Genomic DNA, 25,818 nt, shown 5'->3' with positions numbered 1-25,818 from the left:
CTGATTTGTACCCCTCCCCGGAAGGTCTTTAAGGCCAGCAACCTTCTTCATCTTGCCACTCTCAACTCTCGCTCTGCTGTCAAACACTCCTCTGACATCTGCCACCTCCTTGAAGAACTTGACCTTGACGTCTTTGGTCTCACAGAGACATGGTTCACGGCCAGCTCTGCCACAAGCTTTGACACTCTCCTCCCTGATGGCTACAAGATCCTTTCCGCACCCAGATCCACTCGCCCTGGAAGGGGGTGTAGCCTTGATCTTTCCTGAGTGGATTCCTGGCACTATAATTCCCACTCAGATCTACTCCTCTTTTGAATGCCTCGTCTGCAGGCTCTCAATCTCTCGTAGCCACTCTCTTACTGTTGCCACTCTCTACCGGCCCCCTGGTCAAATCACTTCTTTTCTCTCTGAGTGGGCTGACATCTCCTCCTCTCTCCTGGCCTCAACCACTCAACTCCTCCTCCTTGGTGACCTCAACATTCACCTTGATTCTCCCTGTCCCTTAACTTTGCTCTTTCGCGACCTCTGCGATTCCCTCTCGCTCTCTATCCTCCCCTCTGGTCCAGCACACTCTGCAGGGCACACACTTGATCTCCTCTAGCCTCCACCTATCTAACCCTCTCTCCACTCCCCTCTCCTGGAGTGACCACTACCTCCTCTCCTCTCATCTCTCTATCTCTTCCTCCGAAGCCAAGCCTACCCCAACACTGCCACCTACCTTCCTGGACATCCGGCCCATGAAGCGTGTGTCAGTCGAGGCTTTTGCTTCCACCTTCTCCCCATCCCCTCTTCCTCTGGCTGACTCACACCCTGACACAGCCCTGTCTTCTCTCTATACTTCCATTTCTGATACTCGTGATGTTCTTGCCCCTGTCATGAGGATCCGCCTGAAGTCCAAAGCCAAGTGCAATTCCTGGTATGACTCCGACCTAGCTACACTTAAACGTAGGTGTAGGGCAGCTGAGAGAAAATGGAGGGATTCCTGCTCATCCTCTGACAAACTGGCCTGTCGCCCACTCCCAAAGGCAATACCGTCTCTGTGTCCGTACCAAGAAGAGAGACAACATTCAAGCCTGTGTCTCTGCGGCATCTAACAGCTCGGTCGAACTCTTTAAAATGTGTAAGGAGCTGGCCAACCCTGCTGCAGTCTCTACCCCTCCCCTTGCCTCTCAAGCTCTTTGCAATGCCCTGGCCTCACACTTTATCTAAATAATCCAGTACATCCTGTCCACACTCTCCTACACTCCCTCTCCTCTCCCCTCTCCCCTCCCTGTCGGTTCTCACCGACCATTTTCCAGCCACCCCCCCACCCTCCTTCTCTTCCTTTCCTCTCTTCTCCCCAGATGAGGTCGCTAGACAAGTCCGATCTATGAAAGCCTCGTCAAAACAGGTTCATCCCTGTTCCTCTAAAACTCTCAAGGACCACATTGATACCCTCGCTCTGGCCCTTGCCGACTTCTGCAACCACTCCTTTGCCTCAGGATCCTTCCCCTCCCCTCTTAAGCACTCCCTTGTGCATCCTCTCCTCAAGAAACCCACAGCGGATCCCTTTTGTCCGGCCAACTATCGCCCAATTTCCATTACCCCCTTCTTGGGCAAACTCCTTGAAAAGCTGGCCATCTCTCAGCTAAACCTTCATTCTTATTCTTTTGGCTGTCTCCATGACCATCAATCTGGCTTCAGATCTGGCAGAAGCACGGAAACTGTTCTCCTGAACATCTGTGATGATCTGCTTTCCAAGTTGACTCTAGCATTCCCTCTGTTCTCATCCTACTTGATCTCTTCTTTGCCTTCGACACGGTCAATCATACCATCCTGCTCAACCGTCTCCGGGATAACTTGGGCATCACCGATCAGGCTCTGGCCTGGCTGACCTCTTTCCTCTCTGATCGACCCTCCCAGGTCCAACTTGGGTCCTTCCTATCATCCATCTTCCTCTCCACATGTGCTGTTCCCCAGGGGTCTAACCTCTCGCCCTGGCTTTTCAACCAATACCTGGCAACTCTCGGCCGCTGTATTGCCATTTTCTGCTCAAACTTCCAGTGCTACGCAGACGACACTCAACTCATTTTCAGGCTGCCCTCGGCCACCTCCTCCACCTCTCTCATCACTGATTGCCTAACTGCCATTCAAGATTGGTGTGCCACCAACGATTGGTGTGTCACTCTCTGGCTGGCCTCCCTTGGCCCTCCTCCTATCCCCACCTGCGAGGCCAAGAACCTTGGTGTCACCTTTGATTCCACACTCTCCTTTTCCACCCACATCGCTGATATTTCAAAAAAGTCAAACTTCCTACTGTACCTCTTCAGAGGTATTCTTCCTTTCCTCGCATTCCCCCAGAAGCTCACTGTCTCCCAATCTCTGGTTCTCTCTAAGTTGGACTATTGCAACAGCCTCTTTCTTAATCTACCTGCCTCTACTCTTCGCCCTTTACAACTTATCCAGAACAGGACTGCGAGACTTGTCCTTGGCCTCAAGTCCTGGGATCGTATCTCTCCAGCTCTGAAATCTCTCCATTGACTCTCAGTGGATGCAAGGATTAACTTCAAAACCCTCTGCATTGTCCACAAGGCTTTCTGGGGCCTGGGCCCAACATACCTTCAGCTATCCCTCTGCAAATACCTCCCATCTCGAGCACTCCGCTCCTCTACCTCTAACTCCCTCAGGGTCAGTCGTTTCTCAAAGAAACGAGCTGGGGGTAGATCTTGGTCTTCGGCTGGTGCATCCCTCTGGAACAGCCTCCCTGCCACTCTAAAACTTGAGGAGAACCATCTCTGGTTCCGAAAGCACCTCAAAACCTTCCTCTTTGCTCTGCCTTCTCCTCTCCTCTCCCTTTTTGATTCTACTCTCGCTCGGCACCATGCACCTGGCCACCCTCTATCCTCCGGGCCCAGGTACCTGCTCATCTTGCCACCCTCACGCACTGCCTCCGGGCCACCTCTTGCACTGGGGTCTGTATCAGTACCCATACAGCCCTCCCCTTTTCTTCGTGCACTTTCAGACCTATCCGGCCTGCTGCCATAAACCCAGCACTTGCCACTTGCTGGCTGCACTCCCATTGTTTGTTGCCTTTTTATTTATTATTTTATTATTATTTTTGTTTTTTCCTTCTCCCTCCGCACTCTCCTTTTTGTTCCCCCTTCCATGCACTTCTGCCCCTTCCCCCTCTACCCTGCACCTGCATGTTCTCAATGTCACTGGGCCTAGTAATATCGTTGTTTTTGTTCTTCCCTGTTCCCCTTCCCTTGCCTTGTCACGCTCTGAAACACTTGTGTATGAGCGCGATAGAAATAAAATATCAATATCAATGGAAGAGGATATGGTAGACATGTACCTTAAATGTGGTTGGTTACTATGCTGTGTGCTGATTTGTTCAAGTAGGGCCAATGTTGTACAAAAGGTTGTGGGTAGGTTGGTAGTGACAAAATACTTTGTGAATGTGTGTGGGTAGGGGAGGTGGAGGCTGTAGTAGATTGTCCGGATCGCTACCTGTTTGTGGATTGTCCGGATCGCTACCTGTTTTCGTGATTGGGTGCAATGCAGAGGTTCAGTATGTGATTGGTGGGTGCGTGTACAGGTTGGGTAGCAGTGGTGGTGGTGGCAGTGGTATGTATGTGGATAGGTGTAGTTGGTGATGTGATATGGGTATATGCATGGTGCCATTACGTTGCAGTGCCTGTGTTAAAGGCATAGCCTATTGGGTGAATGGCCAAAGGCCATAGGCCATGCTTTGAAGGAAACCCACGCCACTAATGAAATTTTGACTTTGTATCTGGTAGAGGGTGGAAACCTGTAAAGAATGGTTGTGGAGTACATTTCAGATACCATAGAGAAGCAGCAGTGAGCTGGTAGGTGTGTATGTTTGGTTCCGCTGGTGAGGTCGCTGGTAGAACATGGTCAAGTTTTGGATGTGTGATTAGAGATGGTGCAATGAAAGGTCATGCAGTGTGGGCACTGGGTGCAGTGTGTGCATACTAGCAGTATAGTAGAGGGTATGGTTGAAGTGTAGCGTGTATGGGTTCTTTACTATGGTGTATGTAGATGTGTTGCAGTAGGGGCAATGCATGTCCATAGCCCGTAGGCCATGCATTGAAGAGCCTAGCACTTGACAAAAACCACACCGCTAATGCAATTTTGACTTTGTATCTGGTAGAGGGTGGTGACCTGTAAAGAATGGTTGTGGAGTACATTTCAGATGCCATAGAGCAGCAGCAGTGAGCTGGCAGGTATGTCTGTTTGGTTCCACTGGTGAGGTCGCTGGTAGAACATGGTCAAGTTTTGGATGTGGGATGGAGATGGTGCAACGAAAAGTCATGCAGTGTGGGCACTGGGTACAGTGTGTGCATACTGGCAGTATGGCAGAGGGTATGGTTGAAGTTTAGCTTGTATGGGTTCTTCAATATGCTGTGTGCAGATTTGTTAAAGTAGGGCCAATGTTGTGAAAATGTTGTGGTTAGGTTGGTAGTGACACAATACTTTGGGCCTCATTACACGGAATGCAGTACCATACCGGCACCACCATGGAGAAAAGGGGAATTACCACCCCATTCCAAGGTTGGCGGGCGGTAATTCCCCCTTTCTCCATGGCCCTTTCCCATTCCCATTTTTGCCCCATAGGGCATAATGGGAATGGGGAAGGAGCTAATTACGGTACCACAAATTGCGGTACCGTAATTAGCACCAAGATCCCTTTGCGGGACCCAACTTTAACGGCTGGTCTACACCAGGCATTAAGGTCGGGTCCCGCAAAGGGACCTCGTAGTAGGGCGGTAAGGGTTAACGGTCACCGGTACCCTTACCGGTAACCGTTAACCCTTACCGCCTTCCGTGTAATGTGGCCCTTTGTGAATGGCAGCGGGTAGCGGTGATGGAGGCTGTGTGATGTTTCTGGATGCTGCTAATTGCAACCTGTTTTTGTGAATGGGTTTTTTATGGTGTGAGGGAGTTGGGTTGCAGTGCCGCTACGTATGTTACGTTTGTGCACAATGTTAGCTGCCCACATGGTCGCATGCATGGATTCATAGTCTTGTGCTTGGTGTCGGTAAGGGTGCAGGGCTGTGTGCATGGCGAAAGGTGTGCTGGCTGCATCGCAGGATCATTGTGGATGCTGAAATAGGGCATCCTCTAGGAAACGTTTTTGGTGCAGGGGCTTTGGAAGGAAAGGAAACGTGCTCTCAGAGTGTTTAATGGGAAATATGGAGTTGTGTACAGAAATTATAGCGTGGAATGGAGAGGCGTTTTTGAAATTTTGTATTCGGCAGTAGGCGGAACTAAGTTAGCGTTGGAAAATTGGAGTGCAAAGGGAAGAGGTATTGGGCCTCATTCCGAGTATGGCGGTAAAGGATAGCGGCCACCGGTAACGAGACCGGTGGCGGTGATCCCTTACCGCCATACTCCGAGTTCCCTTTGCGCCCTCGCCCTTAACGCCTGCTTTGAGCAGGTGTTAAAGTCGAGGGCGCAAAGGGGCCTCCAAGCCAATAACGGTGACCGTAATGAACGGTCACCGTTATTTGCATCTTCCCCATTCCCATTGAGCCCTATGGGGGCACATTTGGGAATGGGGAAGAGCCTTGGTGAATGGGGAATTACCGCCCCGCAAACCTTGGAATGGGGCGGTAATTCCGCCATCCACCAAGGCGCTGCCGGGCCGGGTACGGCGTCAACCAAGGCGTTAATAGCGCCATTGGTTAGCGCCGTACTCGGAATGAGGCCCATTGTGTCTGCTTTACTGGGGCGTGGCCCTAGCTGTAGCTGGAAAAATGCACGTGCTACATCATGGCCTTCTGAGCATGGAGGCTTTACAAATGGAACTATGGGGATTATCCAATGAGTATTTGAGGGTGTGGTTCACAGGAAGGGACAGTGACATATTCACCCAAAGTTCGATGCAGTGAGGTTGACAGAGATGGACAGACGGAAAGTGCTTATAATTGGTGATACCTTTGTGCACGATCTGCACAGGTATGCTGTGGAAAGAGGCTACGATAATAACTTTCGGTTCGAAGGTGTGCAGGCTTTTTGGGGCACAGTTATGTGTGGGGTTTCGGGTGCATGGATCTTCTTTGCAAATGTGTGGCCTCTGTTGCTACTGTAGATGTGGTGGTCGTGCATTTTGAAGGACTACATTTGGCGCACATGTCATGCTCTCGTTTGCTTGCTTACTTAAAGATGTTGATGACAGCTGTGATGCTGATGTTTCCTACTGCAATGGTGATTTTCTCATCGATGACACCAAGAGGATAATGGGAGAATGCCGGTGTAAATTGTCCACAGCCAGAGGTCGGGAGATGTTGGATAAACAGAAGGATGTGCGACTTTATGTGCATTGCTGGGATGTTCTGCACCGACTATGAAAGCATTACTAACCAGCCAGATTTCCAGTGGTTTCAAGGATATGCCATTTTTTTTTAACTCCATTGGCAATGCTGTTCTGTTTGCCACTTTGCACGAAGCGTTGCAGAGAATTCTGTAGAAATGTAAGATAAGTGTTCATCTTAAGTGTAGAAAAATGTGAGGAGCAGAAGCAAACAGACAGTGAGCAAAAGAGAGAAAAACAAGGAAAAAAGACTGTATGCACGTACATAAGAAAAACTCGACAAAATAAATATATGTGTTTTTAGAGACAATCCTGAAGACACAATCTCCACCCCTGCTTCACATTCCTCCCCTTCTCCCCCCCCCAAACACCCCCTGATCCCCATTCTTGTCCAGTTCCTAGCATGGTAATGCCACGATTCCATGGCACTTTGAGGATTAGACGTGGCACATCTGGCTGTTTTTAGGATGGCACCTATGACATTGGCTATGTGGAGGCTAAGCTATTGGGCAATGTGGTGGCTGGTTGTGGTGTGTACATAAACACTGTGACAGAAGGTTTGTTTGTACCGATAAATGTAGGAGGCTATGGTGAAAGTGTGCAAGGTAAGGGGCATGCATCCTGTTTGTATGCAGGCACTGCACGCACTTGCTTAACGTTGCTAATATAGATTCCCTGCTGCTTTGGTGGGCCCACTTTTCCGACATTTGTAGGACATGCATTACAGTGGGAACACCATATTCTGAAGTTTGCAAGGTACGTGGCAGGCATCATGTTGTCATGAATGCAGTGTGTGCATTAAATGATATGATGTGTTATGTATTTTGTGCCATTTGTATCGCGCCTACATACCGGTGTGTGAAGGCACGCCGAAGAAAGGGAGGCGGAACGGAGGCCACACAGAGACATTGATTCCTCTAGGCCAGCTGACATTGAGAGTGTGCCAGTGAATGGGAAGGGGGAGGGCAAGGTGCAGTACATGGGAACAATAAACAATATAAACATATGCAACTACGGCCGGTGCTGGCAAGTGCAAGGATAAGTGTACACATGAAGTGGTGGCTGCACTGTTAGTGTTATAGAAAACAGTCCCCAAGTGCAGGGGTTGGGAGAAAGCTAGTGCAGGGGTGGAACTGTAGGGAGGGAGGTGGCCTGGGGCACAGATTATTGGGTGGGTAGGAAAGCAGTGCACAATTCTTTTTAGCAAGGAAGTGAGCAGGGGAGAGGAGATGAAAAGAACAAGCACATGGAAAGGTTTTCGGGGGCCTTTAGACCCTACGATGCTTCTCCTCAAGGTCCAGGGAGACAGAGAGTGTGTTCCACAGGGAGGCCGCAGCAGAAGAACCACATCTACCAACATGTGGTTGCGTGTAGAAGCAACTGACCCTGAGGAAGTATGAGGCGGATGAGGAAAGAGCTGGAGCAAGCAGATATTTAGGAAGTGACAGTGCAAGGTATTTAGGTTCCAGGGACCAGAATGCCTTGTGCATAATGCACAGGACTCTTAGTTTATTGTTCGCAGCCACTGTGAGGTATTGCAGACATTTTAGTCCAGCAGAGATACAATCCCTGCCATTCATGGTCAAGGACATGTTGTGCACTCCTAGCATGGACGAGTTGCTAAGGGTGCAGAGTGGAAGCTGGGAGATTTAAAAAGGGCCTGTGGCAAAAGTGCATCATACAAACCACAACAGCCATGCAGACAGTGACCTTTTGGAAAGTGACTGTAGGTTGGTAAAATACATTTAGTGGTGGCTTTAGTGCCCTCTTTTTACGAGTTATGAAGTAGGTGGGGTAGTGTGGTGGGGTAGTGGGGAACACTTTTTGTAGCATTGGCGGAAGGAAAGAATAGAGTTCCTGTTCCGCTAATATAGTGTATGATGTGCATAAATGAAAATGTTGCAAGCACATACAAACAAATTGCCACTTTATGGAAGAATATGGGAAGAACATCAGTATGCTTTTTAAACATGGAGTGGACGCTTAGAGGCAGATATCGTGCGCAGAGGCACTTATAAGACAGTTGTGACCATACTGTAAAGTAACTGTTGATACCTTTCTTTTGTGGTGACGGGTGCTTATGTGGATGAATGTGCATGTATAACTCATACAATGTTTCACTGGACGTGCTTTCCAATAACAGCACACATGCAGGCTGAATTTTTTAACGGTACATATGAAGTCTTGTGGCGAACTGACATTGTAAGATGCTGAAGTCTTCGAGGGCATTGGTGGATGCGTGTGTGCGTACTTAGCAATACCTAATAAGGGTGTGGTGGGAAGAGGATAGTGGAAAGGGAAGAAGGACTAGTCATGATGTACTGGGGCGCAGCCATTACGATACTTTGCGAAGCGCACGTGCTACATTCTGCGCTTTGAACATGCTGGCCAATTGAAATGCGATTGTTGCAATTGTCCAATCACGTGGTTAGAGTGTGCGTCACAGGAAAGGGCGGCCATATTTTGTTTCATTACTGTGGGCCTCATTACGAGTTTGGAGGCAGCCATGCCCTTAAAAAGGGCATGGCTGCCTCCAAACTCGGGTCCGGGTTCCTTGAATGAGGAATTACTGGGCCATTCCAACCTTGGAGGACCCGGTAATTCCTCATTCAATGTACCCATTCCCATTCCCATTTGAGCCCCCATAGGGGGCACTGCAACACGCACAACCATCTGTTTCAACAGCCATCCATTCCTAACTGTTTCCACTGCAGTGTTTTCCACTGTACCACGGTTCCTCCCATTTAGCACACAATTGTGTGGAGGGTATACGATGCGTGTCACAATGCCTCCTTTCATTGCCACTTACATTTTAACACTCTACAAGGAGCTTTATATAATAATGAGCCAGAAAAAAATATTGCTAAAGTGACGTTATGGAGCAGCTGCGGTACTACAAATATAGCATCATTTCTAAATACACTATGCTAAAGCAACGTTCTGCTTACAGTGCCCTACTAAAAACCTATGAAATTCACTAACAAAAAAAACTATTAAAGGGACGTTATGGTTACGTTGCACTAGCAAAAACCTATGACATTCAATGGAAAAACCTTGTTATAAGAACGGTATGGTTACAGGTAAAACTGAAAAAAACTGAAATTTGACAGTTTTGGTAAGCTAAGCAACCGTAACTCGTGTCACCAGTGTGCACGGCAAGGACTAACACTTATGCCATCAAAGATACCATCACAAATCTCATTCATGACATCACCCATGACATCACATCTGTGACTTCTTCTGTTTTGTTCACTACCATAAGTAGGCCAGGTACTTTTCTTCGCTAACAGTAAGGAACAAACAATTCAAAAGGGTCTACATTTGTGTGTGGCACCCTTCTCATATGTTCTTACACTACTTTACTTACATTTCACTCACATCATATACATATAGGGGAAGAGGAAAGCGTACAACACAGCACTGGTTTCTGTGCATGCAGATAATCAGTTATGTGATGTCATGGACACTTTCTGGCAATACTGCTCCTTTTTAGCTTATTTGTATTCCTTTGTATATGGTCATGTTTGTATGCATTGTGGTGTCTTTATGGTTTCTGTGCAGTAGTGCAATTATGTAGTTATAAAGGCAATGGTAGCTACTTCTTACATGTTTCACAGTACCCAACATTCTAAAACAAATGCATTCATGATTGCACTATGTAACATGGAAAGATTTTGAAAGTTACACTTCCATGAGGCATGGTACAGACAATGGCTACGTTTGCACATAAGTTCCTTCATGTACAGTGAAGAAGTGTGTAATACAATAGTGTGTATAGCAATGTATTCCTTCATGACCTACTTATCTCATTATAGTTCTTCCAATAATCTTTCATAGTTTTCTGCCACCATTACAACAACAATCCCTTGTGGAGGCTTCCTAATAAAACTACATGCACATGTAATGTCATCAGTGATGTCATGAATGAGATGTGTAATGGCATCTTTGATGTCATGGGTGTTAGTCCTTACAGTGCACACTGGTGGCACGAGTTATGGTTGCTTAGCTCATCATAAGTGTCAAATTTCAGTTTTATCTGTAACCATAACGTCCGTGTAGCAACGTTTTTCCATTGAGTTGCATAGGTTTTTGCTAGTGCAACTTAACCATAACTTCCCTTTAACAATGTTTTTGTTAGTGAATATTATATATAACTGATTACATCAATAGTGGAATTAGACATAACATCATTTATGAGTTACCTCATGAAAACTTTGATTACCTTAATAACAATTTAAGATGTGGACTTGGCTGTGACAAAGGCTGAAGTCACTGGCCAGGACCAAAGGCCATATCTAATAGTCAGTTAGTGTTCAAAAATACCAATGTGCATGGTTAAAAGCCATAATTACTAGCCCATCACTGTTTGAAAATATGCAGTGGGCAACACTGAAAGTTGTAGTCAGTAACCATGGCTAAAGGCCATTGCTAGTGCCCATTAATATGTTAGAATATACCGTCGGCAAAGCTAAAGGCTGCAGCCACTGACTAGTACTATGTTGAAGACCATGGCTAGTGGCTAATTAGTGTATATAATATACAGTGGGCACGGCCGAAGGTCATAGCTAGTTAGTGTTGTATAATGCACAGTGGGTACGTCCGAAGGCCATCACTTATTGCATTTTATTATTTTTAAATATACAGTGGACATGGCCAAAAGATGTACAAACTGCTGAAGGTCAAAGGCCATGGCTAGTGGCCCATTTATATGTTAGAATATATAGTGTGCACAACCAAAGATTGTGGCCACTGGCCAGTATTGTGCTAAGGTCCAGGGCTAGTGCCTGACCAGTGCATATGATATACAGTGGACACGGCTGAAAGGCCGAAATCTAGGGTTGGTAGCCTGTTAGTGTTTTAAAATATTCAGTTCACATGGGTGAAGGTTGTGAGTGCTGTCCATAACTGAAGGCCATGACTAGTACCCATTCATGTGTTAAAAATATATTTGGCCATGCACACTGACCATGGCAGAAGGCCATGCTTAATGCCAGTTACTGTTGTAATGTAATTAGTGATGTCATCAGTGATGTCATCAGTGATGTGATCTGTGATGTCATCATTGTGGTCATAGGATGCGCAACAGGTATGAAGTTAAGGTGGCTTTAGCTGAATTTCAGGGGTTTTGTTGCGATAAGTTCTCACCTTAACGTCCCTGCAACTAAAGTGTTTTCCTTTGTCTAAGAGGGCATTGCTACTTTAAACATAGCTTAATCAACCCAAGAAAGAAATGTACAGGGCTGCCGGGGAAACTACATACCTGATTTCACCTTTATTAGGGATGTAAGGAAGGCATGGTATCAAGGCAAGACAGACACAAGTGATTACAGTTCAAGGGTGTTTATTGAACTCTTACAAGGGTGTGATAAACGCCTATCTAAACCTAAATCTAAAGATGGGAGCAAGCTACAACCATCAAATAATAAGAAGGCAGTCCTAGGGAAGTCTTGTCAACATAAAAGGGCCTATACTAAAAAAGACTATTGCCAATCTTTACCCCTAATTACAAAGTTTGTGGGATAATGTTCATGACAAATAAAGAAGTGTTCACAAAATGATAAGTCAGGAAGTGAAGGCTGTTGGTCTCCCTTCCCCAAGTTTTCAGCACAGGGCAAGGGGGCTCACTCAAGCATAGCACACTCTCTGGCTTCTTCGACACGAAGACACCGTTCCATTATCAACATCAGGACCTTCTGTACCCAAGTCCCTTATGTTATCAAAGTGTCTTGATTCAGAGGGCATGATGTAACAAACACAAATGAAAAGTTATTTTACAAATACACAAGTCAGGTGAGTGACTCTTCAACCTGGATCCCCCTCAACTGGGCTCATATCCTCCTTTCCACTGCTTACAAAATATCTTCTCTCAGGTGACTCATGGTTCACCCCGGATCCCTCTCTTCCGGGCTCAGATCCTTTTTATACAACTAGTCTCCTTCAGCCGTGCTCGGATCATTTTCAGTTCAATTAGTTGGCATCCCTCCATCGGGTTCACATTGCCACAGCAATATCTTTTCTCGGGTGACTCACGATTCACCTCGGATCCCCCTCAGCCGGGCTCAGATCCCTTCTCCACAACTAGTCTCCCTCAGCCGGGCTCAGACCAATTTCAGTTCGAATGTGCACAGGGTTTGGCTTGACCCGTTGCAGGACCACTTCAATTTTACAGTTGAACAATCTTTACACGCTGTGAGAAACCTGATGATTTCTCCCAGGCTGGTCCCCAGGGATCTGTCATCCAGGTAGCCAGGATACGGCCATTGGTATTGAATCCATTCCTGGGGTGGACCAGTGAGGGAGGATCACCTGGATGGGGGGTCCTTGGGGAGCGGGACACTGACGGGAGAGAGGCGTATCCCCCTTCTTTCAACACCTTTTCCCCATCCTACCATGTAGGATATTCCAAAATACTGTCCCCCCTTTTCCGACACAAACACTTTCGCACCATACGAAAGAGAACACCAGAGCCATTTACCTAACATGTCCCAATATGAGGGTCAGGCAAAGTCAGGCAATTGACCAGAATCACACACACCTGATGGCCCTTCCCCACTGGGATAAAAGGTATAGCACAAGAGCATCAGACGAACAAGGCAGACCGCACGACGTGAGAGCTAACTCAGCACAGCAGTTCAAAATGTGGCAAAAGACGGTGAATACCAAGAGGGTGACAAGGAGAGCAGTGACCTTACCCTTTCCCCTGCAGACGGAAATATAAGACTGTGAACAAAGGCCAGCGTGTGTTGCAGCAGATGTCAATGGTACACGAGACCCTCCTACGCTGATAACCAAGATGGGGAGAGACACTTGTCTCAGTGGTACCAACCTTGACTCAAAGGAGAAGAAAGCCAAGTGGTTCATCACAGCCAGTGAGTCGAAGGAGAGTCGATGAGAAAATGGGCTGTGTTGAACGAAAAGTAGCAAACCGATAATTTGAACTTTGGAAAGCTTAATGTAACTATTGAGAAAGTAGGGAAAAGCCTGCAACAGAGGCGTCCGGCACCACGTGGGTGCTCACACAGAAAACTCTGGGCGTTTACACAAAGGTAGAGACTACCATAACCAGAAGGCCTTGGGAAGAGGCAAAGAGAGGTCAAAGTGGTGAAATAGGGGTCTTGTAAAATCCTCTGTACCGTCGAAAGCCGTTGACCGCCAGATAATTGTGAAGAAGGGGAAGTGAATTCCACATGGTGAAGATTAACAAGAGTGAACCCGGCAGAGGGATGCTAATGAAAACGGACAAAGTCTAAAAGTCCCATGAAGAATTGTTGGTAAGAGTCGGCCAGAGTGAACCCGGCAGAGGGAAGCCGACAACCAAGGGCAAACCATAATCAACTGTATTTTTTTTTAAGTTGCCAAGAGTGAACACGGTGGAGGGATGCTAACAAGAGGGGACGAAGTCTAAAGTCCTGAAAAGCAGTGAACTGTTGATAAAAGTTGGCAAGAGGGAACCCGGTAAAAAAAAAGGATAAACTGTTCAAAAAGACATTGAAGATTCGTAAATGCAAGACCAGGGGAAGTGAATTGTCCCCCTTGTCAGTTGGGCCCGAGCCCGCCGAGGGAGATCCAGGGGTGAAAAGTCATCACCCAAAGTTCAGGAAAAGGGAGCTGTTTATTTTGATTTGTTGAGCACGACTGTGAGGGTTCTGCGCTTGGAAGAGGGGGACCCAAGGGTGAAGTCATCACCCAAAGTCCTACTTGAAACAGAACTTTGTGTTTGGGGATTTTTACACAGAAGGGGGGAACTTGGGGTGAAGTTGTCACCCAAACCCATACATGGAATAGAACTTTTGTGTTTGTTTGTTGAACTATCAGGCCCTCGAAAGCAAGAGACTTTTTATTGAAATGAGACTTAACCGTTGAAAAACCTGATTACTGATACAGAACTGTTGGCTTGTGCTGAGAAGGCTTGAGTGTGTCCTGTACTCCAAGGTCCCACCTTGTCCCATGCTGAGAACTTGGGGAAGGGAGACCCCTGGCAATCACATCCTGATTTATTATTTGTGAACACTTCTTTCTTTATTGAACCCTTATCCCACACTCTTTGAGTAATTAGTTTTAAGGAATTGTCAATAGGTTTTTCTTAGTATAGGCCCTTTTATTTTGACACAGCGCCACAAGGACTGCCTTATTTTTCTTTTGATCGTCGACGCTTGCTCCCATCTTAGATTTAGGTTTCGATTAGGCGTTTTCCACCATGCATTTACAGGTTAATAAACACCCTTGAATTGTGAACTCGAGGGCTGCACACATCTCTTTACTGCGCCACAAGTGGATTTCAAGAACATGGACTCTTGGTCATATTGAAAATAAATTTATTAATGGCCCTTTTTTGATAACACGTGTTTCGGCACACTCTGAGTGCCTTCCTCAGATCAGGGCAATGTCTGTTTACTAAGTATTGATGATACAACATAAAATTAAAAATTGACAAATAGAAAAACATTAACACAGACGACACAATTACAGAGGAGCACAAGTCATATTGAGTTCATATGTTTCGCAAATTCCCCAAAACAAAAATAAATGACAATTAAGACATTCATTTATACACATAAACAACGTAGATTAAATGCATGGATCCATTTGTAAACCAAAGTAGTTAACACATACCAATCAGACGTCGGAAAATCATTTGAGGGAGTGTGGAGGTGGGAGTGAAGGGTGGTTGAAAATATAAAAAAGAGAAAAAGAAATAGAAATGTTTGAGTCAATAGTTGAGATCAGGGGATTACATTGATTTACTTATTGGAGAAATCCCAAATGGGTAAATCTAGCTTACCCATCCACTGGTCTGTTCGCTACAGATAACGTGATTGGTAGCTGAGTCCCATCAGACTCCAAATGTTTTCTAAAGAAACCGAGGTAGGACATCAGAATCACTCCACTGTATTCATACGTTAATGTTCTATTAAAACATCCTGACATTATCATTAGTTTCCCTTCAACACATCTAAAAAGGCTCACATTACGCTACGTTGAAAGTGTTCAATTCTGTGACCTAGGTTAGATCCATATCTTGAGCACATGACCTTGGCAATCAGTGTTTAGCGTTTCTGCACGGCAATAAGATTTAAACAGTCCTCATGTCATTTCCCCATAAATCAGCATTTTATCATTGTGTGTCATGGCAATAAAGACCTTATACGGGTGAGGGTGTCGACTACAGTTTTGAACGCGGACCCTTTGTTAATTGGTGCGTTGTTGTGGGGGCTTAACAGCCCCCTAGGGCTTACCTGAAAAGTTCAGTTTTACTGCATCACGCGTCGGGATTCTAAAATGGCAGAAGTCATTCCATGTCATTTGTATATAAGATGTTGCCATGGTAATGTTACTTAGTCCTACCTCTGTTTCCGTACTAAGAAAGCTGTCGGCCATGTTTTAGTGGTGAGGACTTTGTTATCTGTGGCGGGTTCGTGCGTGTTCTTGGGCCGTTTTAAATTCAAATGAAAACAGTCCTATGCTGCAGTATGAGCTCCATTAGTTATAGTCTCTCTCCAAACTTATTGCATGTGGACCTAGTCCGATGTCCCACCCTGAGGAGTGTTAACTCCTTCAGGTGCATGCTGGGAGATATAGTCCCTATGACATTCTAAGGGCAGGGCAGGTCTGGGGAAGCCACCCACAAGCCCTCTTGCTTTTAAGTCTTGTTTTGGGAGGCAAATCTATTCCTACCTGAAACTTACATACACTATATATTAGGGTACATAATGCCAATCTAGGTTTTGAAGATAATCCAACTATATTATGGCCTGCTTCTCAGGCGCTTTTTTCTGATCTTTACAACACCAATTACAATTTACAAAAGTTCATAAAAAATTCATAAAAAGTATGACATTTCCTTGTCTGTATTGAGGCCGTCTTCTACACTCCTGAAGAAATTTATGAGTTTGGCCTCCTCCTGACGTAGCAACAGTTCCTGGTTGCCTCCTCTGCACCCCAATGTCACTTTTTTTAGACCGATGAATTTGATGTATTGTTTATTGTCCATCTGGTGGACGCGCTGCCAGTGGTCCGCTAGAGGCAGATTCTTGTCCTGGCTTCCAATCACTGCCAGGTGTTCCCTGATCCTGAAGCGGAGTTCACGAATCGTACTGCCAATATAGATTTTCTTGCAAGTGCAGATGATAGCGTATATGATATGCTTGCTTTTACAGTTTATCTGTTCTCGTATCTTGATTTGAAGTCCATTGTCTGCCTTGAAATTGTTTGTCATAGGTGTGGCATGTTTGCACATTGTACATGTGCCACACTTTCTGAAGCCTGGACTGGATTCTTTTAACCAGGTCCCTGCTATCTCCTCCTTTTCTTCTGGTAGTAATGACGGGCTGAGGCTCTGTTTCAATGTTTTGGCTCGTCTGTAGATCAATGACGGGTGGTCATGTATATATGACCCAATATGGGGATCCAATTTGAGTAGATGCCAGTATTTTCTGAGAGATCTCCTGATAACATGGTTGTTTGCACAGTATGTGGTAATAAATTGCACCTTGTCTGACGGATTAGGTTTAACCTGTTGTGTCAGAGTCTGTGTCCTCGGGATTTTTCGTGCTTTGTTATAGGCAGTTTCAATACTAGTTTCAATAATGTTTATGTTTCAGGAGAACATCTCAAAACCAGAACATACCGGAAAGAGACAGAAGTAAACTCCACACTATATGCAACGAGTTGCCACTATGAACCGGTAATTAGGAATATCCCTAAAGGGGAGTACATTAGGGCCAAGAGGAACTGCAATGAACTATCTCACTTTAATGAAGAATGTGAAACACTGTCCAGGAGATTTCAAGCCAGGGGCTACCCAAGGAAGAGTATTGAAACTGCCTATAACAAAGCACGAAAAATCCCGAGAAAAGGAGGAGATAGCAGGGACCTGGTTAAAAGAATCCAGTCCAGGCTTCAGAAAGTGTGGCACATGTACAATGTGCAAACATGCCACACCTATGACAAACAATTTCAAGGCAGACAATGGACTTCAAATCAAGATACGAGAACAGATAAACTGTAAAAGCAAGCATGTCATATACGCTATCATCTGCACTTGCAAGAAAATCTATATTGGCAGTACGATTCGTGAACTCCGCTTCAGGATCAGGGAACACCTGGCAGTGATTGGAAGCCAGGACAAGAATCTGCCTCTAGCGGACCACTGGCAGTGCGTCCACCAGATGGACAATAAACAATACATCAAATTCATCGGTCTAAAAAAAGTGACATTGGGGTGCAGAGGAGGCAACCAGGAACTGTTGCTACGTCAGGAGGAGGCCAAACTCATAAATTTCTTCAGGAGTGTAGAAGACGGCCTCAATACAGACAAGGAAATGTCATACTTTTTATGAATTTTTTATGAACTTTTGTAAATTGTAATTGGTGTTGTAAAGATCAGAAAAAAGCGCCTGAGAAGCAGGCCATAATATAGTTGGATTATCTTCAAAACCTAGATTGGCATTATGTACCCTAATATATAGTGTATGTAAGTTTCAGGTAGGAATAGATTTGCCTCCCAAAACAAGACTTAAAAGCAAGAGGGTTTGTGGGTGGCTTCCCCAGACCTGCCCTGCCCTTAGAATGTCATAGGGACTATATCTCCCAGCATGCACCTGAAGGAGTTAACACTCCTCAGGGTGGGACATCGGACTAGGTCCACATGCAATAAGTTTGGAGAGAGACTATAACTAATGGAGCTCATACTGCAGCATAGGACTGTTTTCATTTGAATTTAAAACGGCCCAAGAACACGCACAAACCCGCCACAGATAACAAAGTCCTCACCACTAAAACATGGCCGACAGCTTTCTTAGTACGGAAACAGAGGTAGGACTAAGTAACATTACCATGGCAACATCTTATATACAAATGACATGGAATGACTTCTGCCATTTTAGAATCCCGACGCGTGATGCAGTAAAACTGAACTTTTCAGGTAAGCCCTAGGGGGCTGTTAAGCCCCCACAACAACGCACCAATTAACAAAGGGTCCGCGTTCAAAACTGTAGTCGACACCCTCACCCGTATAAGGTCTTTATTGCCATGACACACAATGATAAAATGCTGATTTATGGGGAAATGACATGAGGACTGTTTAAATCTTATTGCCGTGCAGAAACGCTAAACACTGATTGCCAAGGTCATGTGCTCAAGATATGGATCTAACCTAGGTCACAGAATTGAACACTTTCAACGTAGCGTAATGTGAGCCTTTTTAGATGTGTTGAAGGGAAACTAATGATAATGTCAGGATGTTTTAATAGAACATTAACGTATGAATACAGTGGAGTGATTCTGAAGTCCTACCTCGGTTTCTTTAGAAAACATTTGGAGTCTGATGGGACTCAGCTACCAATCACGTTATCTGTAGCGAACAGACCAGTGGATGGGTAAGCTAGATTTACCCATTTGGGATTTCTCCAATAAGTAAATCAATGTAATCCCCTGATCTCAACTATTGACTCAAACATTTCTATTTCTTTTTCTCTTTTTTATATTTTCAACCACCCTTCACTCCCACCTCCACACTCCCTCAAATGATTTTCCGACGTCTGATTGGTATGTGTTAACTACTTTGGTTTACAAATGGATCCATGCATTTAATCTACGTTGTTTATGTGTATAAATGAATGTCTTAATTGTCATTTATTTTTGTTTTGGGGAATTTGCGAAACATATGAACTCAATATGACTTGTGCTCCTCTGTAATTGTGTCGTCTGTGTTAATGTTTTTCTATTTGTCAATTTTTAATTTTATGTTGTATCATCAATACTTAGTAAACAGACATTGCCCTGATCTGAGGAAGGCACTCGGAGTGTGCCGAAACACGTGTTATCAAAAAAGGGCCATTAATAAATTTATTTTCAATATGACCAAGAGTCCAAGTTCTTGAAATCCACTTGTGGCGCAGTAAAGAGATGTGTGCAGCCCTCGAGTTCATTTTTACAATCGGAGTGGGGGAACTCATTGTCTCCGTTCCTTCTGCACACACCATTGCGACACCAACAAACTTTGGTGTATAGATCTTAAGTCGCGGAGGTCTAAGAGTGGTTTGCCCCAAAAAGTACCCTATAAATAAACTATACCCTTGAATTGTGGTCACTTGTGTCTGTCTTTACTGTTGTCACCATGATTTCCTTACAACACTCGGTTGAATAACAAACAGAGACCTTCGAATGACCACCGACATGGCGCCAGACCACTCTGTAAACGGTACCTATCTTGGTTTCAAAAAGTTAAATCACTCCTTGGATATTCATTTATGCTCACGTTCATCAGACGGCTCATACTTTTTCTTTAGGATTTCTTCATACAATGTTGCCACTCGTGGCCTTGATTCGAACACGGACCGCTCTGCTATCAGTTTCCCCGACTCACCGGCTGTGCTGACTTTACTGGCATTGCTTTGATGTGGGAGCCAAGGACGGTATCACAGCTGCAATTGCGCCTCTCTGCCTTGTCTATCAATGCGGGAAGGTCCTGTGTAACTTCGACACACACTGCACCGTATTTCAGCTTTAATTCATGGTCTTATGTTTCTTTTCCTCAAGGGCTGCAGACAGTCGCAGTTCTTCTCTGAAAAGGTCAAGGATATGATAGTTCCCTCCTTGCAACCCTCTCTGGTCTTGCCGCCTTTCTCCTCGTATCAAACTGCCATCTCGGAACTGCAGTCTGTGCCACAACTGGATTAGTTTAGGTGTGCTTGCTGGTTCAAGTCAGGGAAAAGATGTACACCCCTCCATTTCATACATTCTCCAGCTGCAATTACTAGACTGCAGTGGTATTGTGAAGCAGGGAGTAGGGCATCAACATCCTTGAAGTTGGCTAGTTCGGTCTTGATACCTACCTATTTTGACCACACATTTGGATATTATAAATTCACCAATTTAAAAAAGTGACATTTTCCATAGTTCACAACACCCAAGCAGTGTAGCCATTTATCTGTAGATCTTTTTCTCCTGAACGCATACTATCTTCTCTACAAAATCACAGTCTGCAACGTTAACACTTTCAACAACAACGGGTACACAGCTTTTTCCGTTGATACTTGGAGAGTCGGAAGTCATCATACCTCACAAGTCAATGGCATGCACGTGCTTGGAGCATGAAATACTAATCGCTACCACATGCGCAGACACTGTAATAAGCGCAGACATGGATATAGAAGAAAGCTTGGAAAGATCGACGCATGCGCAGATGGTAATAGTAGTTTGATCTATACCGGACTGGAGCCCAGGAGAAACTACGTGGATTCAATGAGCGTGCGCATGTAATAATCCAACGGAGACTTCATATGATTAATTATATAAAATGCTAGTTTTCCGTCCGTCAATAGCATACGTCGCCAGTGATGCAGGTGTTTTGGCACAGCTCTTTGTATCTGGACATTTGCGGGAGGTAGAAGACATTGCATCTTCAGCCTTACCTGAACGTTTTAGCACACGCCCTGAACCTCACCGTAAGGAACCAGCACATCTCATTACCCCGAGGACCCCATGCTGAGCCTCGCTTTGCCGATTGAAGCAGCATCTGATGCCGAGCTTCACTTCACCCTTAGGACTCCAACACTTTGAGACTTCGGGTGGTGCAACAACATGATCATCACCCTGAGGTTTGCAAAAGTAGCAAAGCCCTCACCCTGAAGATGCCAGCAGGCCCGGTCTCCCCCTGAGGTTTGAGACATTAGACCGAGTCTCAGACTTTTGGAATGACAGCAGCAGCTCACCCATAGTGCTGTTTCCTCTGAGGTAAGACATCGCCAAGTGCTAGTTAGAAGGGTAATAACGCTTCATTCAGGGCATTGTTTTTTTGTATCAGTGTGTGTGGAGTGAGTGGCAGAGGAAGGGTGCAAATAAAACATCATTAATTTCAGAGAGCACGCTAGGGAAGGGTGATGTAATAGAATGAATGCTTGCTCCTGGAGGTAAGTTCTTCAGTTCTGCAACTCCTCTCTAGCAGAACCTTACTCACAGGTAAACTCAGTTGCAACGCTCCCTCTTACGCACCAGAGACAAATTGCCACTAGGAAAATGCATAAACCATGGAAAATGAAAAAGAAACGCTAGAACAATACGTGCGAATTGTAGCTCCTAGCTCTCACACCTCACCAATCCTAGAACAAAACGCACCCTAACTACATGTGAATTGTAGGGTTTCATGTGTTAAAATCGCTGCAAAAATGTCCGTGGACACAAAATATCATGGCAAAAAGGCTGTGGTTTTACCGCCACAATCCATGTAAAGGATGTGGGGGACACCCCCGCAACCCTTATACCCATGATACCATTTAAGGAAAGCGGGGGACACCTCCGCAACCCCCACACCCCTTAAATGGTGTAATGGGGTACACCTTTAACGGATCAAACCACAGCATTTTTGACGCAATTCTTTTTTTTACTGGTGACATTTTTGCCGCGATTTTATCACTGCATACCAATTGGGTTCCATGTGTTCAAATCGCAGCAAAAATGGCCGTGTACACCTTGCTCTCACTCCGCACTGATCCCCACATAGAAGAACTCAATGTGTGCGTGGAGGGGGGTGATGTCATAGTTGCTGGTGTCTGGAATGTGGTGGTTTCGAAGTTCTGGATGGACAGCTGGGACTTGGATGAGAGAGGCTGTCTGGATGGGTGTGGGGAACCCAGTGTCTTACATTAGTATTTGTGTCTCTATCTACCCATTGTACTGTTCTATGAGCCCTGAATGACCACTGGACCAAGGACAATAAAGAGTGATGTAACTTACCCCCAGGAGCAAGAAAATTACTATTATTCATTACGTTTTCTTGTCTGTATTTGTAGAGAAGTCTGTTGTGGGGAGTGCAGGGCTGTACTGTAGTTACAATGTAGACAGCTGCACACATAATTATAGGTTCCTTTATTCCTCTCCATGCGGTTACAGGCATACAGATTAAGCGAGAAGGCTTGCATATGTCAGTTAAGGGACAGTAATACACCGGAGCCCACCGCCCTGTCTGGTCACCTTCCAACTGACACAGGTGAAACCCCAGTGTTCAGAAGATGCTACCTGTGTTCTAACTCTGACATCAATCATGACTTCACTCCCTAAACACAGGCCACCACACTTCTTCCCCCATAAGGGACACAGGTCACCACAAAGGGTTACTTTTCATTTCATGTTCTTGCCCTTATGCAGTGCTCATGCTTTCTTTTTTAAAATAATGTCCTACATAGTTGGTGTCATTTCTAGCAATTTCAGGGAGATCCAGTCACATTTTAGTGATTTCCCAGAAAGAGTGGGAGATTTGTATTGGAGGGAGCAGCAACAGTGATAAAATATCAGGGAGAATTTGTGACTTGCCATCTTATCTATTTGAGAATGACATGTTTTTGCACGAACCATTAGGCGAGTGCCGCTCAGACAGTGTAATCCCTTTGTGGTCTGCTTCTGTCTCCGGGTATGTGTAATAACGCCCTCCTGCCATGTTTGTTGGTCTCATTGCGTGTGGATAATTGGATGATATATACATATATGCTTTGGGTGTGGTCTTATTTTGCCTCAAGTCAAATATTTGTTGTAATCTGGGGTTTGAGAGTGGCTGTAAGCCCTGTGTCCCTTGTACCCCGTGACTGTGACCCCCAAGTGAAACTCCTGGGGCGAAAGCAATATGAAATTAAAAGGGCACAAGATGGTGTCTTAGCCACCTTTTCAAGCTCTATTATAATCCGAGCAGGCCAACTTCTTCTTCTGAGCAGATGAAATAGGACAGACGAAGTCAATGGTTATAGGGTGTTTCTGAGACTCTTGCTAACATAGGGCGTGTTGAAAGTAAACTTATCTGGGATTTTTTAAGATACAAATTACCCATTGCAGTGCTAAATGTCCATATTTGTTCTGGAACTCAATCCAGGCTTCTATGCATCACCAACAGTGTGTGATACTTTGCAAATCCCTTTAAGCCTGATTACAAGTTTGGAGATAAGACCTGCAAATCAATAGTCCAATTATTACTATTACCGCATGCAGTAATGGCAGGCATGTTGCATCATTATGACTTTTCACTTTAGGTGTGATACAATGTGACACCACAACCAATCTTACCATAAGTGCTAGCTCGAATAGGGAAATAACAATACCGGAAGTAATAGACATCCGGAAACTACCACACTATTGGGCAACCATCTCAAGAGTGCAATCCATTGGAAATCAAGTGCAGAGTACGCCATCTAGGGAAATGACCAGCACCAGATATCTGGGAAACTCAGTGAAGAAGGTAAGGGAGGTAATGGTAACCAACAAAAACCGAAGTTGACAGACCAGGATCGTACCGTACTAGCAGAGCGGGTTACCAACAAGGCACAAAGGCTGATGGCACACGCGACAACCAGAACTGCTCATGCTAAACATGCCCAGCTATGGGTTCTGGTACATGATAAAGTTTTGTCTAAGTATTCCTGCACCACCAAAAGCTTTAAGAAGAGATGAGATGACCGGAATGAGTTGTACACACCATCATGTAGAAACACAGGCAGGTGTGCATGGCCACTAGAGGGGGCCACTAGAGGGGGCTTGGTGAAAGACCCATATATGCACCCTTGGAAGGCAAAGGCTGCTACCGTGGTGTGTTCACAGACACACCAGAACTGGTGACCCAGAGGTTTGGCAGGACTACAGGTCGCATGTGATGAGTGAAACATTTTTATGTCACATCTAAGTTATAGCTTGTCCATTATGGCAGGGTGATGCCCTATGCATTGTGAAGGGAAGGACCTCGCCAGCAATAAGGCTAGAGTGTGGCATCACTCACATCCAATCTCAAAGAATATCCACACAACCCTATATTCAACACCACTAACAAGAACTAACGGCTGGATATAACCATATCTCGCTGACCCCCTGCTCATGAGGCACGAGTGTCAAAAGCATGAAGTAAAACATTACAGCTGGCAAACCAAATATGAACCCCAACTAGCCAACCAGACAGGGATATGACATGCACACCACATATCTGGGAACACATGTGGGTGTAGGACCTTAGTTCAGACAGTAATATTATGCAGAAGACAGTATGCCTCAGTGAAGAAAAGCTGACCACATATCACCCACGTATAATCTCGGAGGGCACGGCCAGTAATGAAGACGGTCTGGCACCCAAACAACTGCTGCCACAACACACGACGCTTCTACCTGCACCTCAAAAGACTCCACTGCCAAAAAAGATGCCAAAAAAAGAGGAAGACCGCTGCCCAGTCAGTGGAACGCGACCAGCCTGCCCAGACACTGGTGACACATCATGTGGCTGTGGAAGTGACTCAGGATGTCTTGCACCTAACCCCATATCAGCTTGTGCCAATGGCCATCTGTGTGGACACCACAGACCTGGACTCAGCCTCCCCACATGAAATAACTATAGGAACAGGCAATAATAATAATATGTCTGAGCTCTTTGTCACTTTTCCTCTCTTTTTAGGTCGCCCATGAAAAAGACAGATTTATTTCGGTCGATTTTATGCGGCCCTCAAAAAGCAGAAAAAGCACATGACATAGCCATCCCCTTTCATCCTTGCCACCCCACACACACTAACCCCTTTGTTTCTTCTCTATCCACCCCCTTCTCCAACACGCATGTTCTTATACACACACATACTCTCCCCTGACGTTCCCACAGCTCCTGCTCTGTGTCTTGCTATGTGCGTCGTAGGGGCTGACACTTCGATTTAGAAAAACCGCTCTGTGTGGTCACAGAGCAGTCTTTTTAAATCATTTATTTTGTATCGGTTTTTAAAAAACAATTTTTTGACTTAATACCATGTGGCTGAATGAGACCAAAAGCAGCACAGGTGTGTGGTACCCCAGAAGATCACAACCTACCTGACCATTACCATGTCACTCCTTCACAGCAGTTCATGAATCCCATGCCAGTCCGTGTGCCATCTGGGATGGACCAGTCTGCTTGGTTTGATGGCTAAAGCGAGGCACAATACCAGTCCATCATTAATCACCTCAGGAAGATGGAGACACTGCTCCAGCGCCAGAAGGACCTATCAATGGAACACCTACATGTGGTTTGGGATATCAGAAGGGCGATAATGGTGCATAGCAAGAAAGTGGGACAACTTGTGTCCCATCTCCTGGGGAAAATTGAGAGCTTTTTGAGTGCTATCACACATTAACACAAGGCGATGAGTGCACAGAGACAACGCACTATTGCTTCCACCTGCTATCAAGGATTTTGGAGCGGTCCCTGCAGCAACTCCATTCTGTGGTGGCAAGGACCCCCACACCATTAACCTAAGTGAACTTTAGTGAATCTTTCACCGGCAGCCCTCCACGATGCTCTCCATGGCACACAAAGCCCCCACCGCAAAAAAACACACTTGAAACACCATTTGTTGTATAGGTGCTTTATAAATGACCAATAAATAAATAACTATGGCTATACCAGGTATTGTTTTCACAAACAAACTGGTTGAATTGTGTGGAGGTGGAGTGGTGTGTGTCTGTGGGAAGAGGAGAGGGGTGTTTTGGGGGGATTTCTGGGTGGCTAAGGA

General features: G+C 45.4%; 2 protein-coding genes across 4 annotated transcripts in view; one reads left to right on the top strand and one right to left on the bottom strand.

Moving 5' to 3' along the window:
• The window catches only part of LOC138582141 (zinc finger protein 567-like), a 428,111-nt gene that overhangs the window by 250,921 nt on the left and 151,372 nt on the right, over positions 1-25,818 (bottom strand). The window lies entirely within an intron of this gene.
• LOC138582138 (zinc finger protein 883-like) overlaps positions 20,502-25,818 on the top strand; it is a 115,840-nt gene continuing 110,523 nt past the window's right edge. For all 3 annotated transcript variants that reach the window (XM_069653151.1, XM_069653150.1, XM_069653149.1), the window contains exon 1: positions 20,502-21,052. The gene's annotated coding sequence lies outside the window, so the exon portion shown is untranslated. The remainder of the gene's footprint in view (positions 21,053-25,818) is intronic.

This window comes from Ambystoma mexicanum, chromosome 3q, assembly GCF_040938575.1.
Source record: "Ambystoma mexicanum isolate Mex_15411 chromosome 3q, UKY_AmexF1_1, whole genome shotgun sequence".
Classification (NCBI taxonomy): domain Eukaryota; kingdom Metazoa; phylum Chordata; class Amphibia; order Caudata; family Ambystomatidae; genus Ambystoma; species Ambystoma mexicanum.
Note: the sequence above shows the minus strand (reverse complement) of the source record. Positions and strands in the feature narration are given on the sequence as shown.